This window comes from Zonotrichia albicollis, chromosome 1 (genome assembly GCF_047830755.1).
Source record: "Zonotrichia albicollis isolate bZonAlb1 chromosome 1, bZonAlb1.hap1, whole genome shotgun sequence".
Classification (NCBI taxonomy): Eukaryota; Metazoa; Chordata; class Aves; order Passeriformes; family Passerellidae; genus Zonotrichia; species Zonotrichia albicollis.
Window position 1 is genome coordinate 69,022,999 of NC_133819.1, and position 19,311 is coordinate 69,042,309.

The window sequence follows — 19,311 nt, forward strand, 5'->3', positions numbered from 1 at the left end:
GACAGGTCAGTTGGGCAGTAAACATGCAAAGGAGGATCGCCATTACAAATGTAAGAGAGCAGATAAGAGCTGACCCCAACTCTGAGGCAAAGAAGCGAGAGAGTGTCTGGACTTCTCCAGATGCAAGTGCTACTCCTCACTGTTGGTACCCTTTTGAACATCATGTAGATAATTTTCTGAGATTGACATTAACCTCTTTTCATAAGCATGCACAAGCACCAAATGTTGAAACACACTTCAGGGCTTGATGGAAAATTTCTGACCGTGGTTTGCTGTCAGGAAATGCTGGTTCAGCAAAAGAAAAAGAGATGTCAACTCCAACAGTCAAAAAAAAAATCAGAAAGAAACAAAAAATATGATACCAATGAAGAAACTCTCCTGGGGGCTTTTTGAAGCAGTGAGGTTTATTTTTCAGTGCCCTGCTTTTATTGTTTATTGACATGTAGGATAAACACAGCCAGAGCAGAGGCTACACCATCTTTTCCCCCGTGGTTTTGCTCAGTATATGGTAGGTAACAGCTTCTGCATACCCAACATATCCTACCCAGTGCCTACCTGCAATAACACAGGTGCTAACAGTGCAGGTAAAGCAGGAGGAACTTCTTCTGATGTACCATCTTTCACAGGGCAAGATGCCTCTGTGAAGCACAAAACTCCTATGGAGGCATGCTGGGATCTGTCTTGGAGGTGGATTATCACTTTCACACCTGCACTCCTGGCCATGTGGGTTAACTGATGACCTAGTAAAACCACTGGCTCTCCTCACGTCTTGACATACTCCTCATTTATGTAGCTGCAGCTACTTAGGTCTGGTAATTCTAAAAGTGGCATTCTTCCTGAGCACCCAAGTCCTCACAGGAGTACAAAATTAAATATGCAGGGGAGAAACAAGTCATGGAAGAATAACCCTGTGTTGCATGGGAAGTGTGTGTAATTTTGGTTACTGCTCTGCATTTTTTTATGTCTGCCAAATACATGAGATTGACAAGTAAATAGACAAAAATATATATGTTGAAGCAAAAAAAAGCTAAGAAAAACAGTATTCTAGTGAAGTTCTCAAAACAGCTAAACAAATAAATCTCCCCAAATACACATCTTTGCTACCCAGGGTGGCTATTTGGTTCAGGACCTTCCCAATTAGCATTATAAACATACCAAAGTGCTATGCATGTTTTAGAGTAAATCACCTAAATAGATAATTATTGTTGGATAGCAATTAAAATGATTGAGTAGTCTAATCTATGTCCTGGTGTAGTGCCAAGTATTAGAGCTCTGATTTATGCATTTCCCCCTCCTCCCCATGCTACTTCTGAGATGGGACAGTGTGGGAAGCCTGGCAGCACATGGGACAGAACTCCTCTCAGCCCTAGCAGGCCACTTGTTCCTTGAATTCCCCTCCAGGAAGTGGGATGGTGAGAGAAGAGGAGACTTGGCACTTCCCATCCCTGCTGATGAATGGGGCCAGGCTTTCTTTGGACTGCAAGTGAATTCACTGGGCCAAATGCTCAGCCAGGCCCCAGGGCTGCTTGTTCCTAGGAAGGAAAGGTAGAAGATTCCTGAGGTAGTAGTTTTCATTTGTTCCTTTATTTTGTGTCATGGTGAAGTTCCTGTCTCAAAAGTGATGCTTGTATTTTAGTCTCCTTTTTCAGTGCTGCCCCCTAAGACAGAGGATACAAGAGGGGAGCATCATTTTTATGACAACAAGGATGCATCCTTTGCAATTGTGACTCCCTTTGGAATGTGGGATGCTGTGGCCAGCCTGCTGTGTTTTCTGTCTTTCTCTGGGATAGCTGAAGGGAGTACCACAGTAACAGATAGGTTCATGATGGATGGGCTGGCAGAACCAACATGTTTTACAGAGGTTAATAAGAGTTTTGTAGCTGTTATTTATTACCAGGACAGGGAACGCCTACGTGTGTCCCTATCTCTTATTGCAGTAGTAACGCTTGTCTTGAAAACCAGCTCATCAGCTTTCCTCCAGGCACTTGTCTGCTTTTCCCCTCCTTACAGTTTCTCCAGGCCATGCTGCCCATTTAGCATTTCCCTGAACTACAAGGGACAGACTGAGTGTCTGGGAATGTACACACAATTCATATGACCCGAAACAGCCTGCATTCCCCCCCCACCCCGTTACTGGATCACTCAGGTGTTCTTGCTTTGAATCTCCCTCTTTGTTTCCTACCAGGCCATTCGTGGCTGGCAGGCTCTTGGGACAGGGGCAGTTTGACAGAGCATGCACAGCACAGAGGAGCAGTCTGACCTGCTCACAGCTCCACGCGCCGCTGCTCCAGTGACAGCGGTGATTTTTCATGCCTGCTATTGGAAGAAGAAAGGAACTGCTTGCAGTAAGCCTGAGTAACACTAATCAAGAGCTTTTGGGGACCTTTTCCTGTTTGTTTTCCTCTCGGAGTGACTCGCCTCTGAGCAGGACACTTTGCAGCCCCAGCCTATGTCAGCCCTGCCGGGGTCTGGCATTTGTCAGTCACTCCCAAGATGGGAGCTCAACTGAGAGCTTTTCCCAGCTGCCAAACGTTGTTCTACTATGGGAGGCTTTTGGTCCCAACGTTACAGAAGCTGTCAGTGCTCTGGCTGCTGGGCAATGCTTCTGCCAGCCCGGGGGTGAAAAAGGAAACACAGGGTTGTCCAAGTCTCCGGCCAGATAACGCCCGGATTTCACCGCCACGTGATGCAGCTGTTCAGCAGCTTGTGCATGCAAACGCTGTTGAAAACCAAAGGGGCATGGGAGAAAAGGAAGAAAGGTTTTGTTTCTGCTCTCCCCTCCTCTGCCTGTTTTTGTCAGGCTGCTGTTCTCCTGCCCTGCTCCTCAGCTATTTGGCAGAATCGCTGCCCTTGCAAATGTACGTGACTAATCTGTTACTTGAGGAAACGATTCACAGGCATGAATGACCTAGGCGGTCAGGGAGCTGATGGGATCCTGTGCTGGGAGTGTGTTTTGGGGATTTTGGGGGTTTGGTGTGCTATTTTTTTTCTTTCCCCTAAAGGGCTGCTCCCTCTATTAACTGATGGGAGAGAGATACCCATCGGAGTGCTAGATGCACGGATAGGGCCTCTGTTAAAGAGGTGGCCACCCTCTTCCCAGCCCCAGGGGCAGATGTGCTGCCCCAGGCCTGCACGTCCCCCCTCCTGCCCAGCCGCGTGGATGGCAGTGGCACGGTGCCATCAGCCACAGCTCCCGGAGCGCAGAGCCTCTGGAAGGTCTGGGTGTGAGATTAGGGCAGATCCTTACTCGTTCGTCTCCCAACCAGCTCAGGCAGACACCCGAGGAGGCCGTGGGACTGGAATGCTGTGACCTGAATACAGCCAGGCACTGTCCCTCCAAGGCCGGTCCTCGCCTCCCTGCCCCTCTTTGCTCTGCTCCGTTTCAGCTGTGCATCCTTAAGTGATTCAGGGGCTCCGGGCCAAAGGGCTCTTTGCCCCGCTGGGCTGATCCCGAGGAGAAACGGTGATGTGCCAGGAGGCCTGGGAGGCGAATGTCATTTCATCACTGTTCTCCCTGGAGAGGTAGAGCGATCCAGCATGGGAACGACGGGGGTGGGGGGGCAGGGGTTAATGAGGAGAAATGGGATAAATTAAAGAAGGGAAGATGTAAGCCAAGTATTTGGAGAAAACATATGTTTAAATGCTGTCAAGCCAAGAATTATTTCTGAAAAAAAAAAAAAAGAAAGAAGTAAATTCCAGAGAATGACTAAATTATTGGACACAGCTCCTAACTTGGTACCTTGAAAATGTGTTGAATCAGGCTGTTGGTGTGAATTACTAGCCCAGCTCTGGAAAATATACCCTAGTGAGCACCAGCTTTCCTGGTTTTCCACTGATCTTAATGCCAAAGTGAAATCTCCTGAGGCAAAGGGACATTAACTAACTCACAGTGCCATCTAGCCCCATCTAAGACATAAGACGTCTATGAGTGGTTGCTAATTTTGTTCCTGTAACCGGGAGGCTAAGTCACTTCAGCTCTAACCCACCTCCTAGGTCATGTGCTTGTGGATATAAGTGTATCTTGGAGCACATCCGTGCATGCACTGGGATGTATTTTTAAAAACCTGTCCATGAGCCATAAACATAAATGCCTGACCGGGAGCCATCCCAGCTGGACAAATCCTGTGTGTTTTCATGGCCACTCGAGGTGGGGAGGGCAGCTCAGTGTTGCTTAGGCCTGGCTGGCACTTCCCATTCATAAGACCTTACTTTGGATGGCTCAGGGGTTTGCCAGCCTGCAGGTGCCTGAGCTGGGAGCGTTGGGTGCTGGGTGCTTGCTGCAGGCTGTTTGTAGGGACTTCTCCCTACAAACAGAGCAGTGTTTGTAACTGCTCCCAATGCTCAGAGCACGGGTTTCTACTCTCTGAGGGTAAAAAAAAGGCAAATATCAAAGCAACAGTGGTGCTGCTACTGCTCATCTTGTGAAACATGCTGGGGGCAGAGGGTGGTGGCTCCAGCTCCTGCTGCCCACACTGTGCTGTGTCCGCACCCTGCACCTCCCACTGCACCCCCCACAGACACATCATCCCCTGAGAGATGGGGCATGGGGTGAACTTTGGTGGGAGTGAGCCTATCAAAGGCCACAGAGTGGAAAAAGATGGCTTGGGCTCCCTGGTACAAGGATTCAATGCTCTCTGAAGTCTGTGAGTCCTAAAATTGTCATTTTAGTTCTCTGGGCTTCTGCTTTTTACCCTTGTAGGCTCCAGATGGATTCAGGGCTTGTTTATGGGGCCCATGGGTTTGATGCAATATTTTTGTTTTGAGTCTGCAAAGCTGATGCCAGCCTTTCTCTTGTGCCTTGCAAGAGACTAATGCAGGGAAGCTGGCCAGACTGCCAAAGGTAGCAAAGTAACCTTTTTCTACAGAGGAAAACACCCATTATCCAAACTGGGCTTGGATTACCAGTGGTTTTTTGCACTTTCTGCTTTATGTTTCTTTTTTTTTTTCCTTGTGTGCTTGCAGTAATGTCCGTAGCCAGACATATGCTCATGGCCTGGAATGAAGTCGACTGCAATTACATCCTGAGGGAGTCACTCAACAGGGGTTTTGTGGAGGCAGGACGCAGGCTGTGGTGGAGCTGCACATGTGCTGTTAGACCTCCGACTGCACTCCCTCTGCCTTCAGCTTTGTGGGAACGAGGAGCAGCAGGCTCAGAAGTACAGCCAGTCTGGTGCACATCTGGAGGCAGTAATTGGAGGTAAAGTGTGCACCTTCTGTTCTCCACTGAATGAGGTGTTTTCTTGCATTAGTAATTTCAGTGCATCAGTACCAAAATTCATCCTTTTGAACACACTTGCAACCCATCTCCCATGCTCTGTGCTGGGCTGACCCTTCCTCAAGATTTAGGTGTCAGGAGCTGGGTTGCAGGGTCAGGCCTCTCTCCTGTAAGGCTCCTTGTGCTTCACTTCCTTTATCTCCAAGAGCAGCCAGAAGCACATGCTGTGGCAACATAATCATTTAATCCAGGCTGGTGAAACCTGTTCTCCAGATGAACAACTGACAGATCGTTTGCTCTGTAGCTCTGCATATGAATGCAATGTTTGTTGGGGTGGATGGATGCCGGTGCCAGTTTTCCACTCCAGTTTCCAGCAAAACCGAGCAGCAGCCTGACCATGAATCTGCTTCCAGTTCCTTCCTCTGCTCCCTGCAACATCCTTGCTGCAGCCACGTTAGTGGGGAGTGCTGGGGCTCTCCCTCCCTGGCTGCTGCTGTGGATGCAGTAGGTACACAGGTTCCTGGCAGGGACGCAGCCCTCGGAGGAGTGCAGCAGGCCTGTGGCGCCCGGGATTGGAACGTGTTTGCCCGGGGAGGCAGGTGATACCTGAAAGGGTGCAGCCAAAACTAACAAAGGTGTGTTCAGAGATAGATACAGTTTGATCTTTAGCCCCTGATACAAACCTTGCCTTGGCTGGGGAAGCTGCTCTGCCAAGCCCTTTTGTAAGGGTGTAACAGCCTGGCGGATTGCTGGTGATTCCAGCAGTAGGTTGGAGTGAGGACATGTGCTGCTGCTTCCCTTGCAACTGCTGTGAGTTAGCAGGGGCAAGGGAGAGGTGCACCCCCTGTTTTAGGTCTCTGCAGTCCTCAGGTCTGAATGTCAGACGTGAGGAGATGGTGCTCTTATAGTCTCATGTGCAGTAATAGTTACAGAGTGGCTTGGGTTGGAAGGGACCTTAAAGATCACCCAGTTCCAAGCCCCTCTGCCATGGGCAGGGATGCCTTCCACTAGACCAGGTTACTCAAAGCCCTGTCCAACCTGGCCTTGGACACTTACGGGAGTGGAGCATCTACAACTTGTCTGAACAACCTGTTCCAGTGTCTCACCACGCTCACAGTAAAGAATTCCTTCCTAGTATCTAATCTAAATCTACTTTCAGTTTAAAGGCACTACCTCTTGTCCCATCACGACATGCCCTTGTCAAAAGAACAGAATCAGAGGTTCATTGCACATTGTGCAAATGCATGTGCTTATGTAGGTTTTCTGAGTGCCCAGAAAATCTGTCATCTCCTAAGTGCTGGAGGTACCTCTGGTAAGCAGCCTGTCCTTCTCTGCTGCAGTCCTTGTTTGCTGCCTCTCTGGTTTCAGGGTCCATCCCTTCCAGATTTTGTAATGCAAGCAGCAGCTGACACTCACAGCCCAGCTGATGGCTTGGTGGTGGCACAAAACCAGGGAGAGGGCTGTGGTGTGCACTGGAGGCAGCCACTGCTCAGACAAACAGCATTAGAAACTTACCAGGTGACTATGCAATGGTTTTGCCAATGTATTCTTTATTTTTGGCTTAAGGAGCAAGCTGAGTGCTGAGACTTTACCAGGGCCAGCTTGAGCCTCTTGAATTGCCTGGTCTGGTTGCACTGCCTCTGAGGATGGAGAGCTGAAGAAGCTGCTTGCATTCAGATTGCAATCCAGATGCCTTTTTTGAGACGAGCATGCATTAAATGTTTTTGGGCCAGTCCTGTGAGGTTGGCCCAACCTCCAGAAACAGTTTCCAAGCTTATTGTCCAGAATAGTGTGCTCTAAATATGCTCTGCTTCCCCCTGCTCTAGCTGGTCTGACCTACTGTGACCGTACAACAGGGTTTTTCTTTCAGCTCAGAAGAGATTCATATTAAGATCGGTGTTACTTGCACAGTGAAACAGCTTCTTTTTCTTCCTTGTTCCCTGTTACACACCTCCAGTGCCTGTCTCTGTGCTAGATGAGAGCCTGTGGGGAATTCAGGGAGTGCAGGTCTGGGCCGTGCATCACCCTGTCACCAGGACCAAGCTGGGAGAGGCCAGTACATGTGCACAGCTCGGAGCAATGCGTGCTGTGCTCGGGGAAGAGGGTGGGGAACGGGAGGTTTGAAACCCTCACTGGTATTTTATCTTCAGTTTAGCATGGCTCAGGTTTGTCAGCAAAACACCATGGTACTGAAATGTCAAGCCTGAGGGGGAACTGGGAAAAGAACATCCTAGAGCTCCTGCGTTTCTGTCTAGGGCTTTGGACACAGCTTCAGTCAAAGATTCCCCCTTCCTGAAAGGAGAGAGATGTCAAAGTGTAATGTTGACATCAGTTATGTGAAGTCCACTCAGACCTATTCAACCCCCTGCCTCTGCATAACTTTTTTTTGGCAAGCATTAACTAATAAGGAAGGGAGTAAATCTTGCTTGAAGTTATTTTTCTTCCTGCTCCTGTGTCCCACCCCCAGGCGCCCCATGGCAGGTGCTGCAGAGGCGAAAACCAGCTCTCCTGCAGAGAGAGATTAGCAGCACACAGAATGATCTCTCCCGTCCTTGTGCACCCCAGAGCCCGGAAACTCCCCCATCTCTGCAGCCTTGCAGCCCAGCTGTCCCAAAGCCCAGGCAGCAGGGATGGATAACAGCAGGCTGCTCTCTGCGCTGCAGCCCAGGCGATGCAGGAGATAATGGGAATGATTTCTTGGTACAAGTACAAGCATGAATCCTCTGAAGAAATACTAAGTCTAGTTGTGGTGGGGGAAAAAAGAAAAATAAAGCAAATGCACACCCTTGCACACACACAGCCTCGACCTCATGTAACATTGGAGGGTTTGGTTCTGTCTCACTTTTTTTTCTCAGCTGCTGGTCCTTGAACTCCTCCCAGTGTGGCTCCACCACTGGAGCAACAGCTGGTGTGCTGAGGTGCAGTGCAGGGCTGCCAGCTCTCCCCCCTGCAGATCAAGCCTTGCACTCTGTTACTGGGGGTTTTCCTTGCAGCCCTCGTGCCTCTCTGCCAGAAGCGCTTGGACTGTGTGAGAATTGTGCATTTTGACGGAAGAAAAAGGGGTGGGGGGGAAGCTAATTAAGAAAATGTGTTTCTAGCACTGCACTCAGGATTGTGTAGGAAAATTAACAGATAGGAAATGAGTATGACCTACAGTGAGTAAAATAATAATCTTTTTGCCCTGAGCAGGGCTGCATGAGCTGTCTGGATGACACGTGGTGGAGCAGGGGTGTGGAAGAAAATGGAGCCCTGCTCAGTGCTGCAGGCCTTTTGCCACTGCAACTGAAGGAGTAAAAACTTATTTTGCCACTCTGGATGCTAACTCATGGCAGGCAATCGCTTTAGCTATGGTAAATGAAGCCCAAGGAAGGGTCCATCAGATATTAACTCCTAAGCCTTAGGGTGTTTTGCTAAGTGAGGTGCCAGACCAGTCTGTGGAAATCTTGTTCTTGAATTATTATTCCTTTTAAATGTTAGACTGTGCCTGCAAAGATGAAGTGTTTCCTGGCCTTGCTTTTCAGTATTGCTATTCTTTCCATCCTCTATTGCTTCCACAGTGGGTACAGAGTCATGAGCTTTCAATACCTGCAAATTTCCATCTGGTTTGTTAGCAGGACTCCTCATTAAGGGGATTATGAAAAGTTGGAGATGCTACAGGTAAGCATCCAAACAGTAATCCTGGCTTCCACAATGAGGCAGTGTGTTTTGTGAGGTTAGAGCAGCAGGAACAGGACTCATGAGTGACAGAGCAAAAAATCAGTGATTGCTGTTTGGCAGGAGATACTTAAACTTTGTCAAGCCAGGCAAGTATCTCCATTGTGGTCTCTGACTCACAATTCAAGTATGCTGGGAACATTTGAGGGGGCTGGGTCAGTTCTTTAAGCAGTGGGAAAACAAGGCTTTAATGCATCACGGCATAACTTTGGGTCTGTGCTCTACTGTTCTGCCTTTCTTTGAGGAAACTGGTGTGGCTGGCAGTGGGGAGAGGGAGGTGTTGTGAAACCACACAAACACACACACTCACATGTGATTTTAATCCCTCCTGACAGTGTTTCAGGCTCATTTGACTGTGCTGGCTGAGCTGAGCCACTTCTGACTTGCCCTCCTGAAGGTGAACAGAGGACAAGGCTGTGTGGTGGGGCGGGTGACAACTCGGTGACATCCTCTGCTGCAGCAGCCTGGCTGAGGTATGCAATGCAGAAGAGCTTGTGGAGGGGCTCACCAGCCCCTTCCAGCTATTCACTAGCACTCTGTGGGCACAGGAGTGTCCCAAACTGGCCAGTGAAACCAGGCTTGCAGCTCTGGTGTGTGGTCAGTGTGGTGGCAAAGAGCAGCCGGGCTGTTCTGGTGAATCAGGCTGCGAGGGTAGGAAGGCTTGCCAGCAGCTGGGCTCTCCTGCTTCCTTCCAGTGCTGCAGATAACGCCCTCCCGGGGAGGGAGGTGCATTTATGCCCTTACCAGAGGTATTTTCTGTTGATATGGTGTGTTCCTGCACATGGAGGGGAAGGCAGATATGGCCAGACATCCTCTCCCAGATCCTGTTGCGTGGGTGAGAGCAGCTCTGGCAGTGGGGCTGCTCCTTAGTGCTCCTCCAGCGGGAGGCAAGCACCCATTTGGGGATGCTTCCTGGAAAATACAATTGTACAGTGAGCAATTGCTTTCTGTCCATGGCTTTGCACCTCCTGCTCCTGGGAGGGGCTGGAAGGAGAACCAGGAAATGGTGCTGGAAAAGTATGGCCAAAAATGGTCAAGACCAGGTAAGGAGCAGCCATATGGCAGATGAGCTGCTGGCTCCATAATTAAGCCAAGCGCTCTGGATGTAAGAGGTTTGGCTGTGCTCAGAGAGCCTGGCTTCCTGTGTGTTCCTCCCTGCTATGATTCTGACCAAAGATTCCATTTTTGACCTGAAAAACCTTCCAGATGAAAATTTAATTATAAAAGTGATGTATTCCCACAAGAAACTTCAGTGTCAGCAAATAAGCATTTTTTTTCTGAAAAACTGTTTTATTCACACACACAAAAAACTGACTCCCACTGATTCCATGCTGGAGCATTACCCCGGTAAAAACTCTTTTGATTTGTTTAATAAAAATGACTACAGTTTACAATTAGCACCCATTAGGCATACAAGTTGCAAAGAATTGACACTGGTCCTGAAGTCCTCTTGCACAGGATAAATTTTTTTGGCAAGTGATTAAATCATGACCTATGCTATATCAGTGATTTATAAATGGTTTCTGGCAGTGGAGAAGTGGGATGAATCAATCATGGGAGTGTTAACCCAGATAACAAGATTTTCTTTCCTTTGGTGCAACAAATTCCTTGCTTTCTGCAGAGCAAAGGTGCAAGCATTTTCCTCCAGACCATATGACTTGTAACACGACTTGGTAAATATTTTCCTTAAGTAAAGGTCTTTGCTCATGGTTGTCATTGGTTCCATATTTACTTGGGATCTTTGCATGCAGAGGATGGCTTTTGGCTTGTGGGGAGGAACTTCTCCGAGGCTGGACTGTTTCCCCTCACACTCCTGAGTCTCTCCAAGATTGCCTGTATTGCTCAGAAAGGCTGCTAGGGGCAAGGTGCTTTTCTGTGCCTAACAGAAAATTCTGCAAGTTCATTGATAAAGGCCAGATAAAACAAAGCTTGGAAAGTCAACATGTTCAAGAAGTTATGCTGTTCTGGGAAACAAGCAGAGAGGAGGTGTGTATTTATGTGGACAAAAGCAGCCCAAACTGTAAACCATAATATATCTGTTAGCACATTAATGTGTCTGATGCTGACTAATTCCAGGGGTGTTCCTGCTGCCCAGCAGCAAAAGTGCAAATAAGTGGACAGCTGTGATTTAGGACAGCTGCCAAATATTTGAACACATCGTGACAATTCAGGCCACCCACTCTCATAAGTAAATACAACTCCTGGAGAATCATTTCAAGTGCAGAACAGCCACTTTCACGTGCACCTCAGCCAAATGGCCCTTAGGTATTTGGGGCCAAACTTTGCCTTCTGTTAAACCCCAGGAGCCCTCATTCACTCCAGGGTTTGCGCTATGTAGCTGAGAGGCAGAGCTGACTTTTGATGCTAATCTGACTTTTTCTAGCTCAGTAAGTACAATTTCACATGTAAATGTAAATGTAGAACAGATCTGGACTCGATTAGCTCCTGAATCCTTGACAAAAAGCCATAATTGTTTATCCAGATGATATTTCTTTCTTTTTCTTTTGTTTTCTCTACACTTTAAGCCCAAGGTTTTAATGGGCTTGTGAAATAAATACATGAGTGTAGATTACAGTGGTATCAAAGGTGTGAGGGAAGCCCTTCCCTTCTCCTCAGCAGGCTAAATGATCACTTGGTGCTCACTTCAGTTGTGCTCTCTAGAGCCTTGGGCAGGGGTGGCTGCGGATCTGACTGAGGTGGGAGGGAGGGTATTTCCAAGACAACACTTAGCCCGGGGCTCTCATTACAGATGTGAAGGACCTGTGATATATATCTTTTTTTTTTTCCCTTGTAGGCAGTGAAATCTGTGCTAGTGGCTATATCTGGGGCACAGGGCTGTTGGGGGAGGAGAAAAGCAAGGGAATATGGAAAAAAAATGTATTTATAAGGGTAATCTAGTTTAGGAGTACAAGTACTAAAACATTTTAATCACAGTCATACGGCTATGTGTCACTTCAGGGCAGAATTAAGGCTATTTGTATTCCTTGGTAGCACACTGCCACACTTCAACAAGTTTGAATTTATTTTAAGCATAACTTTAACTCTGAATTCCCTGGGTTTGTGATGTCTGGTCTGGAAATAAATGCAACCTCTTTATATTGTACTTTACTCTTAAAATAGGCTTTCCACTTTAGCTCCATTTCTGTTGGCTCAGCAAGAGCATGGGCTGTCATTTCCTGCCCTGCTGGGTCTGCTGTTTAAATGGAGAGGGCGGTGTATCCGAATAAAGGAACACAGCAGTAAAAGCTGGGATGGGAGAGGGATGGCACTCCCAGGGCAGCTGTGCCACAGCTCAGTTATTGCTTTAACTGCCCATGCCTGACAATATCCTGCATGAGTGTGTGGCTACCTTGGCACAGAGATGCCATCCTTGGGGGTAGGAGGAGCTCAGAAGGGGTCAAAGTTTCAAATTTGGTTTCATGCTGAGGAAGTGACATTATGATCTCAGCTCCCATTAAGGCCATTGGAATTGGTGGGATGATGTTCAGCTGGCTTGTGAGCTTGGCTGACACCTCTGGAGCTGCTGCTGTAGGTCTTTATGTGCCACGATGGAGAGGCTGCTCCCGGCCAGGCTGGGCATGGCTGGCGCAGGGGTGTGCCCAGGGATGGGGCACAGGGATATTGCCCTGCAGGAAAAGTTACTCTGTTTGCCTCCTCACGGGGGAAATCACCTCCTCCTCCTCCTGTGATGGGGAAGGTTGGTGGCTCAGGGAACTCTGGGGACAGAGTCCATGCCCTGGCTGTTTTTAACACAGATTTCTTCAGACAAGGCTTGCCCTTGATAGGAGAGAAACAGCATCATTCCTGGAGTTTCTCTGCCTGCCTGCAGCCATTACCTCCTTTCCCCACTCCCAAACCATCCTGCTGGGCTTCCTGCCTTGCTACACATCCAGAGACACAGTGAATACATACACCCCCTCTCTCTCCTGTGCAGGTTCCCTCACTTTCTCCCTCATTTCCCTCCCAATACACCCATGCCCTACCCCCTGACTAAAGAAAAATTTCCCTCTTTTTTGGCAGCTGGCCTTCCCAGGGGCCCAGACTAACAGAACCCTGAGCCCTGACTGACTGTGCCTTGGCCAGAGCAGAGCAACTCTTTGCTGAGAGATAATGTTGCCTTAAAGGAGAAGGGATTCTTTTAATTTCCCTATCTGATTTGCTGTCTTGCTCACCCATTTGTTTCTAGGCTCCCATGAGGAGAGTGATGCTTGTGCCTTGGACCTGCTGCCTCCCAGTCACCTACCGGGAGTTCCCCTCTTCCTGGACAGTCTTCCTGCCTGTGGAGTTCACCTCTGAGCCAGGCCTCCCATAATTAAAGCAAGCCTTGCTTTTGACTTTCTGCAAGCTCTGGATTTCTGCAAGGCCTTTCCAGGACTTGCAGCTTTCCTCCAGCTCAGCCCTTGCAAGCCAAATGATGAGGCTTCCAGGGCTTCTCCCGTGGGATGGCTCCAGTGCATGCATCTCACTGTCAGGAAGCTTTTCCTGACACTCAGCCGAAATTTCCCCCTTTTCAAATGTCATCCTGGCAGTCCTACTTAGCATGCACTTTCTGTGTGTCTCACTCCCTCTGAGCAGGCTGTGCTTTTCCCTCTCCACTGCCTGGGCTCTTTCTGGTGCTTGCTGGCTGTCACCCACTTTCCTCGCACCCGCCTCAGCTTGGCCAGTCCAAGCACATTATCTTACAGCTCATTTCCCTTTATAAATCAAACCTCTCAGGCATTTTCCTCTCTTTTTTTTCTAGTTCTTTCTTCTTTTAAAAAATTTTTTATATTTCTACTTTTCCCTTCTCGGCACCACACAGGAGGGATTTTTGGGTGTCTGCCCCATGGTTCAGAACATTTTTCTCTCCACTTTTACTGGCAAGGATTTTAGTATAAAGTGCTGACATTTCTTTGTTGCCATGGGCAGCTCCCTCTCAGAGTAATGAATGGTTGGGAGTGGGTAAATGCACAACCAGAGGTCCTGGGAGCAGCCCAGGCAGGTGTCCCTCAACCTGTGCCATGCTCATGCAAACTCTCCAGTGCAGACTGAGCTCCCACTGTTGCCCTCCTCTGTGTGGAGTCATGATCACTCTCCCCTTTTTGGACTCTTCCTGTGGATTTTGTGCATCTGAGGATATTAAACCTCTGCTGAGTTAGGTTTGTGTGGGCAATGACCTTGAGTTCAGGGAGGACTGGAAATTACTGGCTGTGCCTCATGGTGTGCACGCATGAAATGGCTCCATGTACCTCATTTCTTTATCAAGCCAGCCTGAATGTGCTGCCTGATGAGGAGCAGAGCAGCACCAGAATGGAAAAGAATACGAGACAGGTTGCCTTTCCTTCTGTTTCCAGCTTCTTTGCTACCACATGACATGGGTTTTGTTCAGGATCAGGACCTGAGCTGAAGGGCTGAGCTGCTCTCCCACTTTGCAATGCCACTGGCATTGAGTTCGTGCTTTGCCGTAGCCAGAAAATGAAGGTTTTTCCATGCAAAGCAACAAACACGACTGTGGAGGTTGCCATGACAGCTCCAAGGAGAAACTGGGTCAGCCCGTGGAGGGGACCAGTCATGGCTGCCTGGTGGTCACCTGCAAGCCCACAAGGGCAGATGTGTTCCAGCACTCATTGTTGGGCTGACTGCACTGGTTCTGTGTTTTCTGGGAGGAAACCAAAGAGTTTCAAACTTGGTTACCATTTTAAAGTTGCTGTGGCTAAAATGGTTGGTTGAAACCCACACCACTGCCATGGCAACAGATACATACACATTTTTTTTGGAACGTGAAATGAGAGCAACTTTTCTGGTGCATAAGTAACTCTTCAGAGGAGGAGATGCTGAGGAACTAGAATTAGGAATAACCTACTGAGGGGACTGGAGATATCAAGCCAGTAGAACTGAATACAGGATAATTTCAAAATTAAAAAGGAAGTCAAGGATGAATGGTGAGGCTGAGAAAGTGCTTTGGCCAGTAAAATTCCTTAAATAATAGTGTCCTCCATGGACTTAAGTAAGACCAGTTATGAAACACATCATTGGTTTCACGTCAAAATAATTTTTCCAACAGATAGAAGTGCATGTTCATTGATTATTGATCCCTTTGGAGAATGTGGTCACAAGCATTTCAGGGGAACATTGCTGAGAATTGTGGAAGATCTATACTTTTTTCCAGCCATTTACCCTCATCACCTTCTGTATATCCTGCTCGAGGGTACCATATTGATCTGTTAATTCTCCTTTTCTCTTCCTACTTGCCACTTTTGAGACAGAAGACACCAGGGATCAGGGCACCCTTCTTGAAGAACAGAAGGGATGGGTGAGGCACATCAAACAGTCCCTGCAGTGGAAGCCAAAGTCACCATGGTTCCTTTCCTTTGTCATCACCATAATGCTGTGTAGAAGGACAGACAGTGATGGCCCACCTCCCGTGGGTCGTGTATTATCAGCAGTTTCATAACAGAGTAGTTTTAGACTTAAATCCAGCTCAGCTTTGGCGTAGCTACCACTGACAGGTCATGGTGTGACCTGTTTAACAGTGTGACTATACAATCTCTGATTATTTCCATGTAAATGAAAATACATACTTTTGTGGAGACCAGGACAGTTTTGGGGAATTGCACGTGTGAAATATAAATTAATGCATTGAAAAGCCTTTTGTACACACACACGTGCACACACACAAAAGCATGGATCAAATTGCAAGGTTTGCTCCATAAAAGTGGTGTTGATTTTGAAGGTTTTGCTGCTGCCTTTTGCAGCCTTTTTCCTGTCACAGAGGCAAGGAGCACGGAGGGTTTGCCCCATGGGGCACTGACAGCTTGGCACTTTGCACTGCATGGCTGGAGCGTCACAGGGCCTGGCATTACCTGGCCAGGAGCGGAGTTGTGGCAGTGACCCGGAGCCTTAGGAAGAGGTACCTCTGTTTCTGTGCTGGTAGCCGGTATTGCACTGCTGGGACAGTGGTTTAGCCATGACAACAGAATGATGATCTGTGCTTGCTGAGCACTACCACTGCACAAGCAGTACTTTTCTGAGATCAGAGCCCCAGTTCAGTCTGCTGGCACCAAGGCTGAGCTGGGTGCAGGACCTTTCAGCCTTGGGTTGGAGTCCCTCTGAGGCATCAAAACGTAAAATACTTCCTGCTGGTCTCCTCCTTGCCTGGTTTCCCTGTGTTTGACCCTGTCTGAATATGAGGTCCCCACCCAATCTGCTTTATCACTCCCCTCTTCAGCTGGACAGGAGAGAGAAAAGGCTCCTCAACTGAGATAAGGTCAGGTAGAGATCACTCAACAATTACAGTCATGGGCAAAAGAGACTCAACTTGAGGGAATTAGTTTAATTTATTATCAATAAAATCAGAGTATGATAATGAGAAATAAAACTTAATCTTGGAAACACACCCCACTCCTCCATTCTTCCTGGACTCAACTTCACTCCCAAATTCTCTACCTGCTTCCCACAGGGCAGGGGGATGGGGAACTGGGGCTACAGTGCAGAGGGAACAGGGAACTGGGGCTGTGGTCAGTTCATCACACAGTGTCTCTGCTGCTCCTTCCTCCTCAGGGAGGGGACTCCTCACATTCTTTTCCTGCTCTACCCAGGAGTCCCTCCCATGGAAGACAGTCCTCCATGAATTTCTGCAAGGTGAGTCCTTCCCACAGCCTGCAGTTCTTTATGAACTTCCCCACTGTGGGTCCCTTCCACAGTGTGGGTCTCCCACAAGGTTACAAGTCCTGCCAGCAAACCTGCTCCAGGGTGGGCTCCTCTCTCCACAGGGCCGCAGTTCCTGCCAGGAGCCTGCTGCAGCATGTGCTTCCATGGGATCACAGCGTCCTTGGGCATCCGCCTGCTCCAGCGTGGGGTCCTCCACAGTGGAGGAGTGTCTGCTCCACTCCATGGGCTCCAGAGGCACAGCCTGCCCTCATATGGGCTGCACCATGGGCTGCAGGGGAACCTCTGCTCTGGCACCTGGATCACCTCCTCCCCCTCCTCCTTCACACACTGACCTTGGTGTCTGCAGGGCTGTTTCTCTGACATGTTCTCACTCCTCTCTCCAGCTGCAGTTGCTCTCATTATCTCAAAGGTGCTACCACCATCAGTGACGGGCTCAGCATTGGCCAGATTCGGATCCATTTAGGTCTGGCTGTCAGTGGTCCCATTGGACATGGGGGAAACTTCTGGCAGCTTCTCACAGAGGCCACCCTTAGAGCACCCCACTAAAAAGCCTTGCCATACAAACCAAATACACTGTCTTGGACATCATCTCCTCTCTAAATTAATCTGAAAGCATTTCTTTCCAATGTCTTTAGAATCCCAGAAGGGATCTTAATCCCTTCATCATCCTCCTCATGCAAAGTGTACCTGGGGTGCCGCATGGCTGAATAACCTCTCATGCACTGAGAGCCATTAGCATTTGAATTAGTGACATGAGGCTAGCAGGCGATTATCCCATTTAACAGCTGTTGAGTGCTGTTGAAGGAACACCCTCAAGAAGAATGAACAAAAATGCAGTGATTTTTTCTCTTTTAGTAAGGGTTTTCCTGCCTTGTGTGAATATTGACATGCTTGAAAAGTGGTGCATTTTCCACAGAGGCATCTTATGATTGTTGAACGTCTTTCCTGGGGAAAGTTGGACACATCAGTACACCTACAGCATGCCAGCAGATGAGAAAGGGACACTGTTCCCAAACAGGAATGGAAGTAGTCCTGCCTATCTGGGAAACAGGCTAAGCCAAGCATAAAGAGAACTGTCATAAGAAAGCTGCAAAAGGAAGCAAAAGTTAAAGCATCTCCTCTGCTCTAGAGCACTTCAGCCATAAGAGATATGCATGGGATGGGCCACTCTGCTATTCTTCTCGGTGGAAATGTGACTGCTTCAAGGGGCAGGAGGAGCCAGTCAGCAGTTAGAGCCCCCAGTGTGATATAAAAGATGAAAACAAAATGTCTTCTCTGAGGATTTGGCTAGATGCAGAAAAGTGCATTTTTTAAATTGTAGGATCTATCAGACATATAGCGGAAGGAAGCCTTTCTGCATGCAGGGCATTTTTGCAAAAGAAGACAAAATGAGCAGGAATTAGTGCAGATAAACCTCTCTCTCCTGGTATATGACACCATTTCTCCTGACTGTGTGTTAAGAAAAAAGCCAAGTACCAGTCCTCATCATCACAAGGAAGTGCTGTCTGGGCTCCTGCATCAAAGACATTAAAACATGACTGTCCCATCTCCCACTTGGAGTCTCGAGCATGACTCATTTCAAAGCTCTGCCTTTCAGAGTAAGCTGAAGGAGCTGAGGATGCCACACTTTCACAAGGATTCACCTATGTCACGTCGCACTGGGATGCTGGTGACCTGCCTGCCAGCCTTTCAGAAGGTCAGGTCCCTCTTTCAGGTGTGTTGTGGATGCCTGATCCCCTTTCTAAAAGCTGACTTAGCCTTGACATATTTGAGGAAAGTTGGCTTCATTGTCCCCCCCAGGATCAGCATCTCAGAGAAAACAGAAATAACCCCCCCAGGCTTTTGTCTTCAGTGGAGAGTGAGGGGGACAGCGATGTGGGAGAAGTGAACTGGGGTTTTTGTCCCACTGGGATTCAAAGCTGATTGCAAGATGTGTGTACTTTGGGGGAGGTTACCATTGCAGGGTTAGAAAATCAGTTTAAAATGGTGAGGTTGTCCCTGGGGCAGAAGTGATGAGAGTAGGCAAATAGAAATATTTTTCCAGTGTTTTTTGTGGAGTTGGAAGTTTTAATTTCCTTTAGACTTAAGAGGGATAAACATTTTCTAACAAGCCAGAGGATTTTGTGGGGTACAAAATTTTTCCACTTGACTTTTCAATTTTTCAATACAATTTTTGTTTTCTCTCTCACTCATTTTTTCTTTCTCTTTGAACAAACTCCCTTTGAGGTGCGTGCAGTGGCAGTATCCAGGCACAGGTGAGGATATAGAAACATTTGCACTGTTAAATAACATCCTTCCTATTATTTCCTCCCTAATTATTTTTACCCTCTGTGATGACCACTTACAGTTTAATGAATGTTAGCATTATTTCCATACAAAGCAGTGGTAGCAACAAAGATGAAGACGCCTCTTTTTAACCTTACTTGTTTCTTAGCAGGCCTTTTCATACCATCCTTACCACTTATCTGACCAGTAAATCTGCAAATACATGCAAATGGTATTTACTGTGTTGTTACACGTACCTTGAAGCAGATGGTGAGCCAATACCAAAGCTCATATTTTTACACCTTTATGTAGCATCTGGGGAGCTGGATTCAATTCCTACCCTGCTTGGGGCTTCACACAGACCTCTGCCTCTATGGCAAGTGACTCACAGCTGCTGCCAATCCCAACTGCATTGTTTCAGGGTATTTTTCTTCATACAGTATGAAGAAAAGAATGCTGACAACACT

General features: G+C 47.9%; 1 long non-coding RNA gene across 2 annotated transcripts; it reads left to right on the top strand.

The window, feature by feature from the left end:
• The first annotated feature begins 1,940 nt into the window (after positions 1–1,940).
• Positions 1,941–18,906, top strand: LOC102070338 (uncharacterized). Of its 2 annotated transcripts, XR_012580951.1 has the most exons (4): positions 1,941–3,522; positions 4,963–5,197; positions 13,116–16,549; positions 16,681–18,906. It is a non-coding gene; the product is annotated as an uncharacterized LOC102070338 (long non-coding RNA). The 2 variants fall into 2 exon arrangements; XR_012580952.1 differs by lacking the exons at positions 13,116–16,549; positions 16,681–18,906 and adding an exon at positions 7,683–8,010 and having other exon boundaries at positions 3,121–3,522.
• Positions 18,907–19,311: the final 405 nt, after the last annotated feature.